Below are 18,184 nucleotides of genomic sequence, written 5' to 3'. Positions count from 1 at the left end.
ATGAATCATGGTTTCTAATCACAAGCTCTTGAAGACCTAACATTAATTTAAATAGATCATAACTTAATTTATAGAGGACTCCCATCCATAGTTGTCCCAGCGTGCACTAATAATCAGAACATCCTCCCCAATATTATATCAAGTAAAAGTAACAAATTTCAACTCTCTAATATATATCAACTGTCCTAATTAACTCAAGCACAAGAGGGTCAAAATTGTTGTAGCTTACCTAGCTAGACAGAACTACCACAACTTAGATTCTTCAAGGTAAAGGTTGTCCTCTTTAACTTGTCTTAATTTATACCTTCAAATATCTTGAACTCCCTAATATTCAAGAACCCTAATGGTATTTAATAGTTGTTGTATGAAGCTAATAGATAGAAGAGAGAATGCTCTAGAAATCAATATTTTTTTTAAAGTGAAATTGCTGGAAATATCTGATATCAAACCCTTTCAAATGGACATGCTTTGGCAGACTTTATCACTCATTTTGAGCCATAATTTTTTAAGTGGGTGATACGCCTACTTGGACTTTTCACTTGGCCCTTCTTGGACTCAAGAACATTTGGCCTTGTGCCACCATTCTTGTACTTCATTTACAGCCAACAAGTGTCTATAATTTAGGCCACAGATCTAAGTAGGTGTTGCACCTAGTTTTCCATTAAAATTATTTCTTGTGGGCTTGAGAAGATTGGTCCTTGGCTTTCCTTTTTCCCCTTATTCTTCTATTTTAATTGGGATAAATTAATGCAAATAGGTATAGTGTACTTCGCCCAATAGCATGGTCAAAAGAGTCTTAGTAGGTGATGCACCTACATGGTCCTTTGGGCTGGTCAATAAGTCAAAGTAGGTGATGCACCTACTTGGTTATTTGGTTGGTCAATAAGTCAAAGTAGGTGATGCACCTACTTGTCACCTACTAGCTTAGTAAAGTCAAGCAAACACCTCAATATTTTATTCCATTTCTAAACCTTAATAACTTTTATATATCTTAGAACTTACATACACTATGTAAATTTATACTTTAGACTCAAATACAACCGTATGATCTCAAGTTTTAAAACATCCATCGACATCAATTTAATCGGGTCGCATCAAAATGTATGGACAGTTTACTTTAACCTATTCTATTGCCACTAGTCGCACAGGAAACCAAATCCATAACTGTACCACAATGCATCTATAAGCGTTATATAAATAGAAGTAGTACACGTAGAATACGGTGTGTTACATCCTCCCCCTCTTATGATCATTCGTTCTCGAATGAAAGGTGCACCTGATAGCTCGGTTAATCTTGGAATTTCATATAGAGATTTGCGAGAGTCCCCATTGTAAATAGGACTATTGGGCCAGTACTTTCCTGTCTCTTTTATCTCATTACACTTTTTAGAGGTGAGTCTTTTAGGGACGCATAGCATTTAATATTAAATCTATAGTTTTATGTCGCACCTTCGAATAGTACTATTATGCTAAGTTTAATATCTATTGTTGATTAAATTTACATATATGCCCAACTTTTTCTGGTCAAAATCTTCACTACATACTGATACAATGAAATGTTTACCAAAATTGTTCAATAATCAAATCAATAAGCATAGAGGGACATAGTATATGGATAAATAAGTCACATTGGCATGACACATAGGAAGACTAGCCCAAAAGGGAGCTCGCAAGGTATACGGGCATTAAGATATAGAAATACATGGTGTAAGCGTGCATATGAGCTATAGGTAGCGTGTGAGATAATGAACTATAGAGAATGTAGAAATAGTCTAGATGATCACAAGATGCATGAGTACTAAAGCTACAAAATTTCGTAATGTAAGTAATTAGACTATATGACAATTATACATATGAGAAAATGAACTACGAAGCACAAACACATTGAGCAAGTGTGTTATATTGCATGGATATGTGGACTAATATGTCAATGATTACAAATATGAAATATGAGCAAGTGAGAACATAACACATGGCCAGAAAAGCTATAAGGCCTGAAATGTTTAAGTAAGTAGGCTACAAGGCATGCAAAATATATAGAAATTGTCATATTATCAATTAGAATACATTACCCTCACAACGTAGACAAGTGACATGTCGGAAGTAACCAGTGCAATAACTAACATGTAAGGAAATGGCTATGAAAACATATAACTTTAAACAAGGGTGTTCTTAAGAGGATAACACTTGCATGTAAGCATTCCATGACATTATGTAACCTGTGAGAAGGCAATCCACAAACAGAAAATTACATAAAAATACATAAGTTATAGAACATGCAACATGCATAATTATATAACAAATCATCTTTGGATATTACGAGATATCCTATAGAACCACTCTACCAAAATAAGATAAATATACTATGTTAAGTGTTTAGTCACAGGTGGGATAGTTCTGCTCAAATTCCTTACTCACCTCAAAACACATACAATTGATTTTCCCATCTACTCTCTCCAATCTCCTAAGAATTCTTATAGGTGCTATTCTATTGGGACTTGGCTTTCGTCTAGGTAAATTTAGATACTATAGTAAAGATAGAAAAAGCGAATCCTTAAAGTAGGGGGCTGAGGTAAACATTAGATTCATTACTAGCCTGTGTTATAACACACCCAATGCCTCATGCCTTTGAAAGTTCAAATAGAAAATGAATAGTGAAGCTTGAACACACCATGAAATATGAATTCTAATAATATGTAAATGTCAAGCACCTATAAAGTTATATCATGATTCACCACATCTTAGAGTTGGACGATTTGGGCTTAACTAGATAGGTCTGGCCGTACTAATAGATTTCCTCATTTTTAATATAATAAGAGATGGTGCTGCGAGTCTTTCCCCATAAAAGATAGAAAATAATAAGAACTAGTATATGATCAACATTTCATTTTGCTTAACTGAACTAGGACTGATGAATTACTGTAGGCATTTATTAAATAAATCAGGTAATATCTCTAAACAATCTAATGGAAGTCTATACATAGGTATAAAGCTCTACTCCAATTTTTTACTATTGATGTGGTCGAACTAAGTCCATCTTCTATCTAGGTAACCTACTATTCACCGCTTTTTTTTTTCTTGTTATCAAGACCTAATGTCAAAATTTGAATCGATACTAAATTGAATTCTTTGTTTAACAAAGGTTCACAAAGTTGTTCCAGGTGCGCCATTATAACTCGTTAGGGTTGAAGAGTTTATAGCATTACTTACCTCATACACTTAGCAATCACTATCTCATAACCACCTATATCACTCCTCTATAGCATCCTCATATAACCCCTACTGTTATGTAGGAATTTGACATATTTCATCTCTTTCTAATGAGAAGTTGTACGTACATATTTGGCCCGTATAATTCAATATTCATTCTCACATGCTTCCTATCAAACAAGTAACTTTTAATCAAAACTATAAGCTTCATGTATTAGATGTAATTATGTACAATCAACTAATAACAACTTAGTTCTAACAAATCAACTTTTATTTTGTTAACCTTACCCTTTACTCACATACTAATACTCCATAGAAAACACATAGATCATAAAAGAAACTACCATACATATATCATTTGCACCAATTGGCACACTTATCCCTAATTTTTATAACCATTAAAAGAATAGAAATGTTATTAGTACTTACTCAGAGTTGATTGGCTTGAATGACATGAAATAATCCATAGGAAAGTCATTGAGCTATCCTCTTGACCATTTTAGGTAGCCTTAGTGGACCCTATTTTGTAAGGTGTAATGTGATTGGGTTTTGAACTAGATATGGAACCTCTTCATGTACTCCTTTATTAAAATAGTCAATGCGAACAAAGTCTAGCACCGTGTGAGTATACTTGGGGAATTTCTCAAACTAAGATGACATTAGAGAATAAAGAAACTCTTCATAGACCTTAACTATGTACGGATGTGTCCTAGTTCTACCATTGGCAAGTAGAACAACCTCCATTGGAGTAGGTTCATGACTCCAGATTCCATGCATAGCTACTATTGTCTATGTCAGTTATTTCCTATTCCATGTTGGATACCGATTAGTGTTGAAAAAGTTCTATAAAGTTTAGGTGGTGGTATGGGACGCTATCTTGACATTGCACGATTAGGCTTTGAATATGTTAATGTGTGAGTCCCTAGGTCTTCTCCAAGACCACTATTTCAATGTCCTTAAATGTTGAATGTATCTTAATGAACTAATGAACATAATGACTTTATTTAGAAAGCATGATTAATGAATAATTACTTACTTAGAGTAGTTTAAGGATTACCTAGTTAAGGTTTGAAGGGGTCATGAAAATGATCTCTTAATGTCTTACCTAGGGAAATCTTAAGAATAATTGTAGATAGGAAAGTAAATTTATAAATTAGACATGATCTAATGTGAGGTAGACTTAAAGATTATATAGGTAAGCTTGTAGAGGGTGTATGGGCGGTCTGTTCTTGAATTACTTAATTAAGTCTTTTGATAACTTTTAGCAGGAGAATGTCATGTTATATATTAAAGGGTGTAATGAGAATAACCTTATATTAGGTAGTCTAAAAGATATCTTTGGTGTGTGGTTGCTTCATAAATCACTCAATTGAGCCTTAGAATCACCTTTGGTAGGAGTATCTCATGTTTATGTGTTTTAATGTATTCTTGATGCTATCTTGTGATATATGAGTTATATATGATGTTAAGTTCACTGTAATGTTGCTATAAATTAAATATAACTTGGAATATGTTCTGAATGTGGTGTATGGTGTTTAAATATGATTCTTATGCTTATAATATGATGTTTTAATCAAATAGAGCATGTTTCTCATAAATTTCCATTTCTCATGATTTTATGCATTATTCCATAATTTGTACATGCATTTTACTAGTTTTATACTTTTTTTCTATATCTAATGGTGTAGGTGGAAGGTGAGAAGCGTCTTGAAGCAAATCTTGGAATCTAGGACTTTTTCAATTAAATTGAGGTATGTCCTCACTTGAATCGAGGACATAACTACCTTTAGACTTCCTTTATTCAAACTATTGTAATGGACTAGGTATTTCTATAGTCTAATTGTATGGGTCGTGTCTTGAGTATTCTTGAGACTAAGATTTGCATATGTTGAGAATAAGCATTTTTCTATAGTTTTACATGAAAGATATTATGACATACTGTTCGTGGGAAAAGTTTTAATTCCATACTACTTTTCATATGTATATGTAATGAATAATGTCAAAAGGTCTAGTACAAGACCTCCGAGTGGACAAGTAGGCTATGTTGCAATCCGAGGATATCATACCTTAAAGGGTGTACTTTCGGGATGTGACAAAAGTTAGTATCAGAGAGTAGGTTATGAAAGTTTTCTTAGGAATCAAAAAGTCTCATAAAGCCACGTCTATTAGAGTCTTGTTCATCAGTGTAAGTCGGGACACATCTATGGGTGAGAGGCTATAGGACAAAAGATTTTACCTTTTCTTAATCACTCTTGTGTCGTGACATAGAGTAAAAAATTTGAGTGTCCTTCTTAACGTATTTTCTTGTGTTTATAGGAGATGACTACTAGAAGAATGGCCACTAGAACGTTGTAGGAAGGAGTGAAAACGGAAGTTCCCCAAGGTGGATTAGCCCCACAAGGAGTTCAAGTTCCTCAAGATACTCAAGTGCCTCCACAAGGTGTTCAAGTCCCTATTGGATGTGAAGGTAATGATGTTCTGGTGGTTCCCCCGGACATGAATAATGGGGAGATTTGGGAAGCTCAACTTGCTATAGACCGAGATATAACAACCCATGTTAATAGGGGTATTGAGCTAAAGTGAATGCTATGGAGAATACTATGACCTCTAGATTGAGAGACTTTGTGAGGCTGAATCCTCCTATTTTCCTTTTTTGTATGGTGGGAGAGGATCCCCAAGACTTTCTAGACTATGTGTGTAAGGTGTTGAGTGTCATGGGGGTGACTTTAGGGAGAAGGTATAATTAGCTTCGGACCAATTGAGGGAGGTTGCGCAAGTGTGGTACACTCAATGGAAAGATAATAGGCTGGTTGAGTCGGGTCCCATAGAGTGGGAAGAGTTTAAGGAGACTTTCGTAGGAAAGTATTTTTTCTGTTAGAGGAGGGAGGTGAAGGTTGAAGAATTCATTACCCTCAAGCAAGGAAATATGAGTGTTGCTCCATAAAGTTTATCATGTTGTTTAGGTATTCTCCGTCCTTGGTGTCTAACCCTACGGATAATGTGAGTAGGTTTGTCATCGGTATTGCCGACCTTGTGAAAGAAGAGTGTGGTGTATGCTTAATCCATAGAGGAGTCCAAGCTTAGTAAGATTTCTAGAAATTTGAAGAGGAGTGGATCCAATGATTAAAACCAACCTAGGTTCAAGAAGAGGGTTCCAATTAAAGATGAACCTAGGGATCCTAAGGCAAACATGAGAAGGGTAGTGGTTCTCAAAATTGTATGCCTAATTGTGTTACTTGTGAGAAGAAGCACTATGAGAAATGTGTAGGTGGTACTGGTAATTGTTGTGGTTGTGGTAAGGATAATCATAAGTGTCACATACGGGGAGCACCCCCTAGATGTAACCGGCATCATCGTCTTCTTTGAGGACTAAGACTAGCCTCTTCGCTTACATTATTACATTCATAGGTCAAAATTTGCGGAAAATTTAAAACTTTTAATTACTTATACATTGAGGTTTACATAGACCTCCACATACTCGTAATATTTATATCAAGTATACATTGACACATATATATATAAAATATACATAGTCTCAAATGGATGTCTCATCTCATAATCATCTAGTAAGAGTATAACAATTTGGCCATATCCCATACATCAATACAAGAAGCCCTCATATAGGCTATACAATGTTTAGAACTTAAATGAAAAAGAAAGAAGATAGGAGACTTAAAACTAAATCTTCATTAACTTGATAGTGGCATTGCCCTCGCAAAATGAGGACCTACCCAACTTGGATGAATGAGAATTCCAAGTCTTCTTTAAAGTATTCACAAAAGCCCTTCAACGGCCAAAACCTAAAATGTTGGGGAAAAGGAAGAAAATGGGTTATTACACCAATTGTTCTAAGTATAAGACCATATGCACACATATCATGAAATCATGCTAAAAAGGGACAATTCATTAAGCATGCAATTTACTTTAAAAATTATTATGAACCTTGAAGAAGACCATACCAATCATCAAGTCATAGGAATGTACATCACAAGACCAACAATGCTAAGTATAGTCAAGTCAACATGCACACCATATAATTGCACACATAGTCAAGGAAACTCTATGATCAAGTTATAATAGCAACAAGCATGAATAAGAGTTCATTACAACATAACCAAAGCAAGACAATTACCCATGAACCCCTATTGAGTCAACATGTGCAATAACAAAGTAAAACCCCATAAACTTACTCAATCAAGTAACCCAACAAGAATCATGACCAATATCCAACATGTCATAGCATATAATTACGGGTACATATCATTGTACTTTAACAATGAAGACTAACATATATTCATAAGTGAAACCAATCATCATATAGTATCAACAATATGCATCATCATCATATACATATCATGTACCATTATAAGCATATACAGATATAAAAACATCCACCTAAGACTTCCTTCAAGGCTAACTAGTGCAATATTTAGGTAGAGTCACATACCCCTACCTAGTCTAAGTTAAAACCCTTAGGTTATCCGAGTTAGAATTCATTCCTTTAGTTTGTCATGGAACCCTACACGGAAGAAAGGCGGACTACTTGCCAAGGTAGTACCACAATATGAACATAACAATTGCGTGGATCCACTAGCTAATATTCCTATGGGGGGAACATAGTTCAAAAACAATGAGATAAAGTTGGGACCCTATTTATGCTACATTCTTTGTAGTTTCCAATCTCAAGAGTGCATTGGTGATCCTACCTTACCAATGTGGGAAGGGACTCCTCAATCTAGTTCACTCGGTGCTAAGCTAGAGTCCCTTTTGAAATGTCTTTAATACCATTATTAATCATTATAACATAATGTAGGTCATACGTTCTACCCCTTCTACAAACATCATCATCATAGATCAATAAGAATTGCAGGAGTATTGTCCTCTCATAACAATCCACATAAGTGAGGTTGGCACATTTACGCATCTACATCATGATAATGAACATTGGTAAGTTATCACCTTCATTATAACATTTACATCTTAGCCAACACATCACAAACCATAGACAAGACATTTCAATTCAATATCATACCAAACTTGTTAATCCTAATAGAAGGCATACTTCAATACAACATAATCACTTAACCACAATTAACCATAATTGAAGTAAAGAGTAGAGATCACAAGACTTACCAAGTCTTCTTCATAATCCATCATCAAGGTCTTACCATCAACCGTTAACTCAACCCAATAAGGGTATAAAATCATCATACAACCATAACAAACATGAGAACAAAGACAATTGAATCACTACATCACAATCCATCAGTAGTTCATAGCTTAAAATAAGAGACTTAGGTCAAAGTCATAATCTAGATAAATTACTCATGAACTTGCAGGATAGCACTATAATTAATCCTAATCTATTCAAAATTGATACAATAACATATTCTAATAGTAATTCAACCAATAACAAATTCAAATTGAACCAACATTAAACAATTCATATCAAGATCACAACCTAGGGTTAAGGGAAAAAGATCATCTTCTACAAACTAGAACAATACATCAAGAAATAACATAATTGAGTTAGAATACATGTTAAAATATTCATAATATCCAAAATAAATTATAAATATATCAATTCACAACACCAATTTCGTATTGGAAGAAAACCCACTTAGAACTCAACTTTTTGAAGCCAATTTGGAGGAACCCTTTGGGCAAAGCAGTCCCAAAGGTGAAAGGAATCTCGTACCTTAATGTTTGATGACGATTTATGGGTAAACCTTGGTTATTTGAGCCACTAAACCCACCTTGAACTTGACTTCTATGGATTTCTTCAACTTGTGACAGAAAGAAGAGAACAGGAAGAGAGTTTGTGTTTAGAATTTATGAGAGCTTAGGTTAGGGTCTTCATATAGGTTGTTTATTAACATAATTAGACCTCCACTAAACCCTATTTAACCTACTAACTAAGACAACTAATTAAATGAAGTAAATAAAAAGGTGCAGCAAAACTTTTGCTCATAGACAAGACCATGATATGACAGATAGTATGCCCATCGACGAGCATTATTCACCTCTGTGCAGCACACTCGTGAGTTCAAAGACTGTCCCTTTGCAGGATTCAAAATTTTATTCTAAGTGTCCATCGAGAGAAGCATTCCACACCCCATCGAATGGAACACAGGTGGTGCGTTGCTTCCGATTGTGGACACTACCTAGGGCCGCCTTCGACCCCAAAATGCAAGGGTCCTGCTAAAGGGCCCTTGGTTGGTCCTGTGGGAGTCGTGCCCCTATTTTTCGAGTATGAATCAACTCTAATATATCTTAAACACCCTTCCACTAATTTTCATCATTTTCAAACTCCTGAAACTTAGTCAAATAGGCTAAGGTACACTAGTACCTCATTGAACTAGTTTCTGGACGTCATGGACATTCCTTGACGTTATTATTTCTAAACATCCTAAATGGCTTATATATATTAATATAGACCTTAAAATAGTGTCTAAACCTTTTGAACCTCATGTTAGGGTGTCTTAGACTTTCAAAGTGCTACATTATCCCTCCCTTACGAACATTCGTCACTGAATGACACTAAAATCTTTTGAAAGGAAGGAATAGACTCAAGACTAGCAGACCTACCAATCAACAATAGATAATAATAATAGTTACAATATCAATCATTACATTTACCATAGAAATTCAAAACTTCTATTACCACTTATAAGGCTCAAAATCACATTATAAGGAATTTCCTTCTAATAACAACAACATTAACTCAACATACCATATATGAGTCAATTAAGCCAAATCTTAACTTACCAACATGCTCCATATCATTTCATAAAGACTCACCATATTGAATTTTACAACATCACTCAAAACAAAAAGAATTACAAATTTTCAAGTCAATATGCCCAATTCACTATAACTTCATTGTAATGACACCAAAAAACTGCACATTTTTCAAAAATTCACCTAATGTCATAAAAACTTCAATTTTTAGTCATTATTTATATCATAAGTAAGAATAAAAAATCTTCATTAGGAAAGATGTAGCACGTTCAAAACCCAAGACACGTTATAAAGCCTAACATAGGTTTCATGAGGTCTAAGAAATTTTTATAAGTCCATTTTTAATGAATATAGGTCATTTATAAGGTTTAAGAACCAAAACGGTCAAAGACGTCAATGACGTCCGGGAAGTTGGTTCAAAGGGATGTTAGTATGCCTTAGCATATTTGACTAACTTTTAGGAGTCAAAAAAGGTACGAAAATTTGTGGAAAGGTAGATAATAGGTGTTTGAGTTGTTTCATGGTTGAAACTTCTGGGTACGACTCCCTAAGGACCAATCAAGGGCCCTTGAGGAGGATCCCTGTAGTTTGATGCAACATTGCCTGGCAGTGTGCATCGACAAGATAGAAGACAGCCCGTATGTGGATCGACGGGGCATCGATGCCACCTTAGACCCACATTTCGGTTGGTGGATAAGGTCCCTTCACCTTCGCAACCCTCTGAACTCATCGACAGAGTGAAGAAGTGCAGGCTACGGTCCCTGTGTAGATCGACGGGGCATCGATGCCACCGTCGTCCCACACTTTGACAATTTGAAGGAAGCCCTCGCCTGCACAGTCTCTGACCAAGACGATGGAGTGCAGGAAGGAAGGGGGGTTGTCCGTCGACTCACAGACGGCCTGTTAATCGGGATCTCGTCTGTGAGGGTCTAGTTTCTCTACCAAATTTTAAATGATATCATTTAATTTATTAAGTGGTTTAGGGGTTAGTCGGGGATTATAGGGAGACTAATTAAGTTTATTAAGTTCCACTATAAATACCCTCAACCCTCATTAACCTAAAGACAACTCTCAGATAAACTCTCTTCCTTCTATCTTATTTCTCTCTCTACATGAACTCACCATTGAAGACTAGCAAGTACTAGGTTTTTCTGGCTGGAAAGGGATGAATTCATTATCAAATTGTTGACAAACTTTAAGGTATGGGTTCTATTTCACCGTAGAGACTTTCCTCAAAGGGTTCCTTCAAAATAGATTTCAAAAAGTTTAGCTTTCTTATGGCTTTCATTCAATTAAAAAATTGAAGTATGAATTGAGTTGTTTATGATTTCTGTAGGTTATATTGAGTATATTAACATGTAATTAAACTTTTTTATTGTAATTGTTGACGGTTTGATCTAAATTGAAGAATATGATCCTTTATCCTTAACCTTAGGTAGTGACCTTGATCTATATTGTATTGTGATCATTCAATTGAGTTCATTGTTGATTAGATTACTATCCTACAGTGTTATTATGATTAAATTAAGATTAATTATAGACCTATCATGCTAGTTCTTGAGATGTGATTTGGGTTATGATTTATAATGTGAAATTAGCCTTTGTATCTTGCATCAAGTTGTGATCTAAAGATGAATTGTGTTATAGAGATGACTTTGGCCTTGTTATTCTTATAGGTTATATTGTGTTATGATGTTACTCCTTAAATTTTTTTGAGTTATGGGTTGATGTTATGACTTTGATGATAGAATATGAGGAAGGCATGGTAAGTCTTAGAATCTCTATCTATACTTCCAATTGTGACTAATTGTTGTTAAGTCATGATATTACATTGGAGTATTCCTTATAATAGGATTAAATGGTGGTATGATGTTGAATTGAAATGTCTTGACTACGTTGTGAGGTTGATTGAGGTGTATGTGACATAAGGATGGTGAAAACTATCAATGTGCCTTAATATGCTTTGAAATGTTAATGTGTTAACCTCACTTATATGAATTGTGATGAAAGGAGTTATACTCATACAATTATTATTGAGCTATTGATGATAATGATTATACAAGGGGTAGTCCCTATGGTTTAAATTAAGATATGATTGAAAATTAAAGGCTTAAAGACATTTCAAAATGGGAATCTAGCTTATCACCAAGTGAACTAGATTGAGGAGTGTCCCTTCCCACATAGGGAAGGTAGGAACACTACTTTACTCTTGAGATCGGAGACTATATTGCATGGCGCATAAAGAGGGTCCCAACAATATCTCCTAGTTCTTGAACTATGTTTTCCCCGTAGGAATACTAGCTAGTGGATCCACATAGTTGACATGTTTCATGTTTTGGTACTACCTTGACAAGTTGTCCGCCTCCTTTCGGTGTAGGGTTTTATGACACCGGATTCCACACTAGCTCATGTGGTCTACATCGGTCAGGGCAAGAAATTCCCAAAAGGTAATATGAATTAAAGGACTTGAACTCTTACTTTGATAACCTAAGGGGTCTAGCTTAGTCTAGGTATGAACACTACCTAAACATTGCACTAGTTATCCTTGAGGGGAGTCTTGGGAGGAGGTTCTTATATCTTTATGTAATGATAGTATATGATGCATATATATGATGACCATGGAACATTGTTGATACTATATGTTGATTAATTCATTTATGAATATGCCTTGGGTTGTAATGTTAATATATCATGAAATGTAAACCTAAATGCCATGATATGTAAAGTTGGACATTGGTCATGTTTTCTTGTTGAGGATACATGATTGAGTAAAGTTATGGGGCTTTGCTTGATCATTGCATTTGATGACTTAATAGGGACTTGTGAGTAGTTGTCTTGCTTATTATGATATGTTTAACTATTATTCATTCTTGTGATATTATTCCTTTATGTTAAGGTTGTAGTATATCATGGTTTTAAATTATGTTCGGATAAGTATTTCTTGTTGAGATATTAAGCATGTTTTGTTTGTTGATTTGACTTACTTGACTTTGCATTATGTCCCTAAAGGGGTAATTTTGCATGATTTGATAATAACTCCCTTTTAGCATATTTTGCTTGTGTATGTGCATAAGTTCCCATAATTAGAACATGTGGAGCACTAACCCCATTTTCTTTCCTTTTCCCAAACATTTTTGGTTCCGGTCATTGAAGAGTTCAAAATGCAACATTGTTGAAGGCTTGGATTCTTCTTTTCATTCAAGTAGGGTAAGTCCTCAACTTTCGAGGGCAATGCCATCATCACGCTTACGAATTTTGTTATGAGCTTATTGACTATATTATTCCTTTCCTTTTTAATTGAATATTGTACTTTCGTATGACCTATACATAGTGTTACTGAATTGATGTAAGGGCTATGCCCATATTGTTATATTCGTTTAGATGATATGAGATGAGACAATATTTGAGACTATTTCTATATTATATGTATATGTATGTGCAATAAAAGTACAAGGTTATGTAACCTTCCTATACGAGGGTCTATGTATACTCGATATGAATATATATTATGTGTATGTAGAGGTCTATGTGAACCTCCAAGTAGTGATAATGGATGTTTTTAATTTTTCTGCATTTTTCAACCTATGAATGTAATGACATGTGACTAAGAGTCTAGCATTAGTCCTTAAAAAGGATGACGACACCGGTTACGTCAGGGGGTAAACCCTGGATGTGACAAATTTTTTATCAAAGCATGAGGTTGAATATCGTTGTGTTATGTCTCTCTCTCTACCACGTCAATGTAGGTTTGTATTCATATTTTTGAAGTGTGCCACACTTATGAGTAGGAACCTATATGATGCTTAGGAACCACTCTCTTTCTTGGAAATCTTATATTGTGCCAATATAGTATACTTCTGGTGAGCTTTTGCATCTAATTCTATTGTTGTGCTTATATGAAGCACGAACACTCGAAGGTATGCAGATCAATGACTTTAGGATGATGTTTCTAATGCGCGAGCTCCTCCCCATGATGAGCAAGTTCCTCCACTTGAAGGAGATGTTAATGTGGAGCAAGCCGCGGATGACCCTCCACCTATAACAGAGGCTTAGATGAAAGCTATTCTTGCTTAATTTCCCAACCCATGAATACTCAAGCAAAAATTGCGATGGGTCAAGCCAAAGCTATAGAAGCCCAAGCCAATCGGGATATTGCTCCCCATCCTCATCTACAAGTCACTACTATGGCTTCTCATCTAAGAAACTTCACTCGAATGAGCCCTCATACTTTCTATGGGCCTAAGGTTGATGAAGACCCCAAATAATTTATCGATGAGGTCTGCAAGATACTATATGCTATTGGGGTGTCTTTAAAAGAGAAGGACGAGTTGGCCACGTACCAACTCAAGGATGTGGTTCAAACATGGTATGTGCAATGGAGGGATAATAGGTCGTTGAGGGGTGGTCTGGTGACTTGAGAAATATTTAAGGAGGCTTTTCTAGATCGGTTCTTCCCTAGGGAGATGTGGGAGGAGAAATTGACGGAGTTCATCAATCTTCACCAAGGAGGAAAGAGTGTCCATCAGTACTCTTTGGAATTCAGTAAGTTGTCCAAATATGCTCCTTCTTTGTGTTCGATCCTAGAGACCAAATGAGCCATTTTCTGATGGGAGTGTCACAGGACATACAAAAGGTGTGCAAATCGGCCATGCTACATGACAACATGAACATTTCCCGTTTTATGGTGTATGCAAGAAGAGTTGAAGAGGCAAGGGCTAAGCGAAAAAGTAGAGATGCTAAGAGAGCAAGGTAATTTGATAGAAGTTATTCAAAGAATAGGCTTGAGATACAAGACAAGACTAGATTTAAGAAGCAGGTTTCTAATCAAGTCCCTTCCAATTTCCCAAGATATAGTGGTGATACGGTGTTTAACCCTAAATTCAAGAACGACAAAAGTACTAATTCATGAAATGAGAAGCCAACTTGTGGAAAGTGTGGTAAAAAGCACTATGGTGATTGCTTTAAGGGGACGAATAATTGCTTTAGTTGTGGCAAGAGTGGTCACAAGATGAGAGATTGTCCAAACATGAAAATTAAAGACAAGGGTAGTGCCAAGCTCAAGCATGTTGTTCTAGTGATGCTCCAAAGAAGAACCGCTTCTATGCTCTCCGCTGTAGGGGTGAGCAAGAGACCTCTCCCTATGTGGTGACCAGTATGTTGAAAGTTATTTCACTTGATGTATATGCCTTACTTTATCTTGGCGGTTCATTGTCATTTGTTACACCTCTAGTAGCTAAAAAGTTAAAATTTTACCCGATATTTTGCATGAACCTTTTATAGAGTCTACTCTAGTAATCAATTGTTGCAAAGAGGGTGTATAGAAATTGTCCAATAATGTTGCCCAATAGAGTTTCTTTTCTTGATCTAATAGAACTCGATATGCTTGATTTCAATATTATATTGGGTATGGATTGGTTGAATGCATGTTTTTCATCCATTGATTATAGGAAAAGAGTGGTGAGGTTTAACTTCCAAAATGAACCCATTGTTGAGTGGAGGGGGGAAAATTCTATTCCTAGAGGTCGTATTATTTCTTGTCTAAAAGCATTCAAACTGATCTCAAAAGGTTGTCTATGTCATATATTAAGAGTCAAAGATTTAGACTCCGAAGTTCCTCCCATTGAGTCGGTACCCGTAGTGAGTGAGTTTCCGGAGGTCTTCCCTAATGACCTTCCTGATATTCCACCCAAACTGGAAATTTACTTTGGCATTTATTTGCTACCGGATAAAAATCCCATATCAATTCCTCCTTCTAGAATGGCTCCGGCCGAGTTGAAGGAGTTGAAGGCTCAACTCAAGGATTTACTAGATAAGGGTTTTATAAGGCCTAGTATTTCTACTTGGGCTGCACCAATTTTCTTTGTGAATAAGAAATATGAATCCTTGAGAATGTGTATTGATTACCTCCAACTCAACAAGGTTACCATTAAGAATAAGTACCGTCTCCCTCGGATTGACGACTCGTTTGATAAACTCCAGGGGGCGAGTTACATTTAAAAAATTGACATGAGATCAGGGTATCAAAAACATAGGGTGAGAGGTGAGGATATACCAAAGATGGCCTTTCGGACTAGGTATGGGCATTATGAGTTCTTGGTCATGCCTTTTGGTCTCACTAATGCTCCGGCGGTGTTTATGGACCAAATGACTAGAGTATTTCGAACTTATTTAGATTCATTTGTCATTTTCTTCATTGATGATATCTTAGTGAATTTGAAGAATGAGGATGATAATATGGTTCATTTGAGGGTAGTATTCCAAATTCTTAGAGAACATCAATTGCATGCCAAATATAGTAAGTCTGAGTTTTGGTTGAGGTCAGTTACTTTTGTCGGGCACATCATATCTAGTGAGGGAGTTGAGGTAGACCCAAGGAAAACGGAAGCGGTGGAAAATTGGCCTAGACCATTTACTCCGACTGACATTATGAGTTTAGTGGGTTACAATTGGAGGTTCGTGGATAGTTTCACGTCCATTGTGTCTCCTTTGACTACTTTAACTCAAAAGAGTAAGAAGTTTGACTGTTCTGAGGCATGTGAGAAAAGTTTCAAATTGTTGAAAGATAGGTTCACTTTCTCTCCAGTGTTGACCTTACCGGAGGGCACAAAGGGTTTTATGATGTATTTTGATGTATCAAGAGTGGTTTTGGGGTGTGCTTATGCAACACGGGAAGGTGATAGCTTATGCCTCTAGGCAACTAAAGGTACAAAGGAGAAATTACCCCACTGATGACCTTGAATTAGCGGTCGTGGTGTTTGCTTTGAAAATTTGGAGACATTACTTGTATGGGGTTCATGTTGATGTTTTTACCGATCATAAGAGTCTCCAATATGTATTTACCCAAAAGAAGTTGACTCTCTGACAAAGAAGGTGGCTAGAGTTGTTGAATGATTTTGATATGAGTGTCCTATATCACCCCTGGAGGCTAATGTAGTTGTAAATGCCCTAAGTCGGATGACTATAGGTAGTGTATCTCTTCTTGACGAAGACAAAAAGGACCTACCAAGGGAAGTATATAGGTTGGCTAGGTTGGGGGTGAGGTTCGAGAGTTCTCAGGGTGGGGGTGCTATAGTTTATCATAACTCTGAGTCATCTTTAGTGGTTGAGGTAAAGTCCGAACAACACCTTGATTTAGCCTTAATGGAGTTGAATGAATCGGTTTCGGGAAGTTTAATGAATCATTCTCCTTATGAGGGGTTGGTGTGTTAAGGTACCAAGAGAGATTATGTGTTCCCTATGTAGATGGGTTGAGGTATCGGATCCTAGAAGAAGCACATGGGTCCCGCTACTCAATACATTAGGGGTCGAAAAAAATGTACCATGACCTAAGGTAGATATATTGGTGGGAAGGTACAAAAAAGGACATAGTGGAGTTTATCGCTAAGTGTCCCAATTGCCAACAAGTAAAGGTGGAAAACCTAAAGCTGGGTGGCTTACTACAAGAGATCCAAATTCCTACTTGGAAGTGGGAAGACATCAATATGGACTTTGTAGTAGGTTTACCTCGGACCCAAAATTCCTATGATTTCATATGGGTAGTTGTGGATCGATTGACTAATTCCGCTCACTTTTTTCCCATCAAGTCTTCATATTCGGTGGAGGATTATGCAAGAATTTTCCTAGATGAGATTGTGTGCCTCCATGGCATTCTATTATTCATCATATCGGATTGGGGTGCACAATTCACATCTAGATTTTGGAGGTCGTTCAAAAAAGGGTTAGGTACTACGGTGAAGTTGAGTACCGCTTTTCTTCCCAAAATGGATGGTCAAGCGTAGAGTACGATACAAACCCTTGAAGATATACTTAGGGTGTGCATAATTGATTTTCAAAAGGAGTTGGGATAGACATTTACGTTTGGTGGAGTTTGCCTACACCAATAGTTTTCATTCATCCATTTCCATGGCTCCCTATGAAGATTTGTATGGTAAGAGGTGTAGGTACCTATTGGATAGTTTGAAGTGGGTGAGACATCACTTCTTTGTCCCGAGTTGAATTATAAGACATTGGAAACAGTTCATATCATAATAAACCTGTTGCACAAGGCCTATAGTCGGCAAAAATCTTATGCCGATCGTAGGAGAAGGGATTTGGAGTTTTAAGAAGGTGATAAGGTGTATTTTAGGGGTGGTTAGATTTGTCAAGAAGGGGAAATTGAATCCTAAGGTTTCCTATGAATTGAAACTTCCTAGTGAATTGACTACAATTCATTGGTTTTCCATGTTTGTAAGTT

This window comes from Solanum pennellii, chromosome 3 (assembly GCF_001406875.1).
Source record: "Solanum pennellii chromosome 3, SPENNV200".
NCBI lineage: Eukaryota > Viridiplantae > Streptophyta > Magnoliopsida > Solanales > Solanaceae > Solanum > Solanum pennellii.
This window is presented reverse-complemented; position numbering follows the sequence as displayed.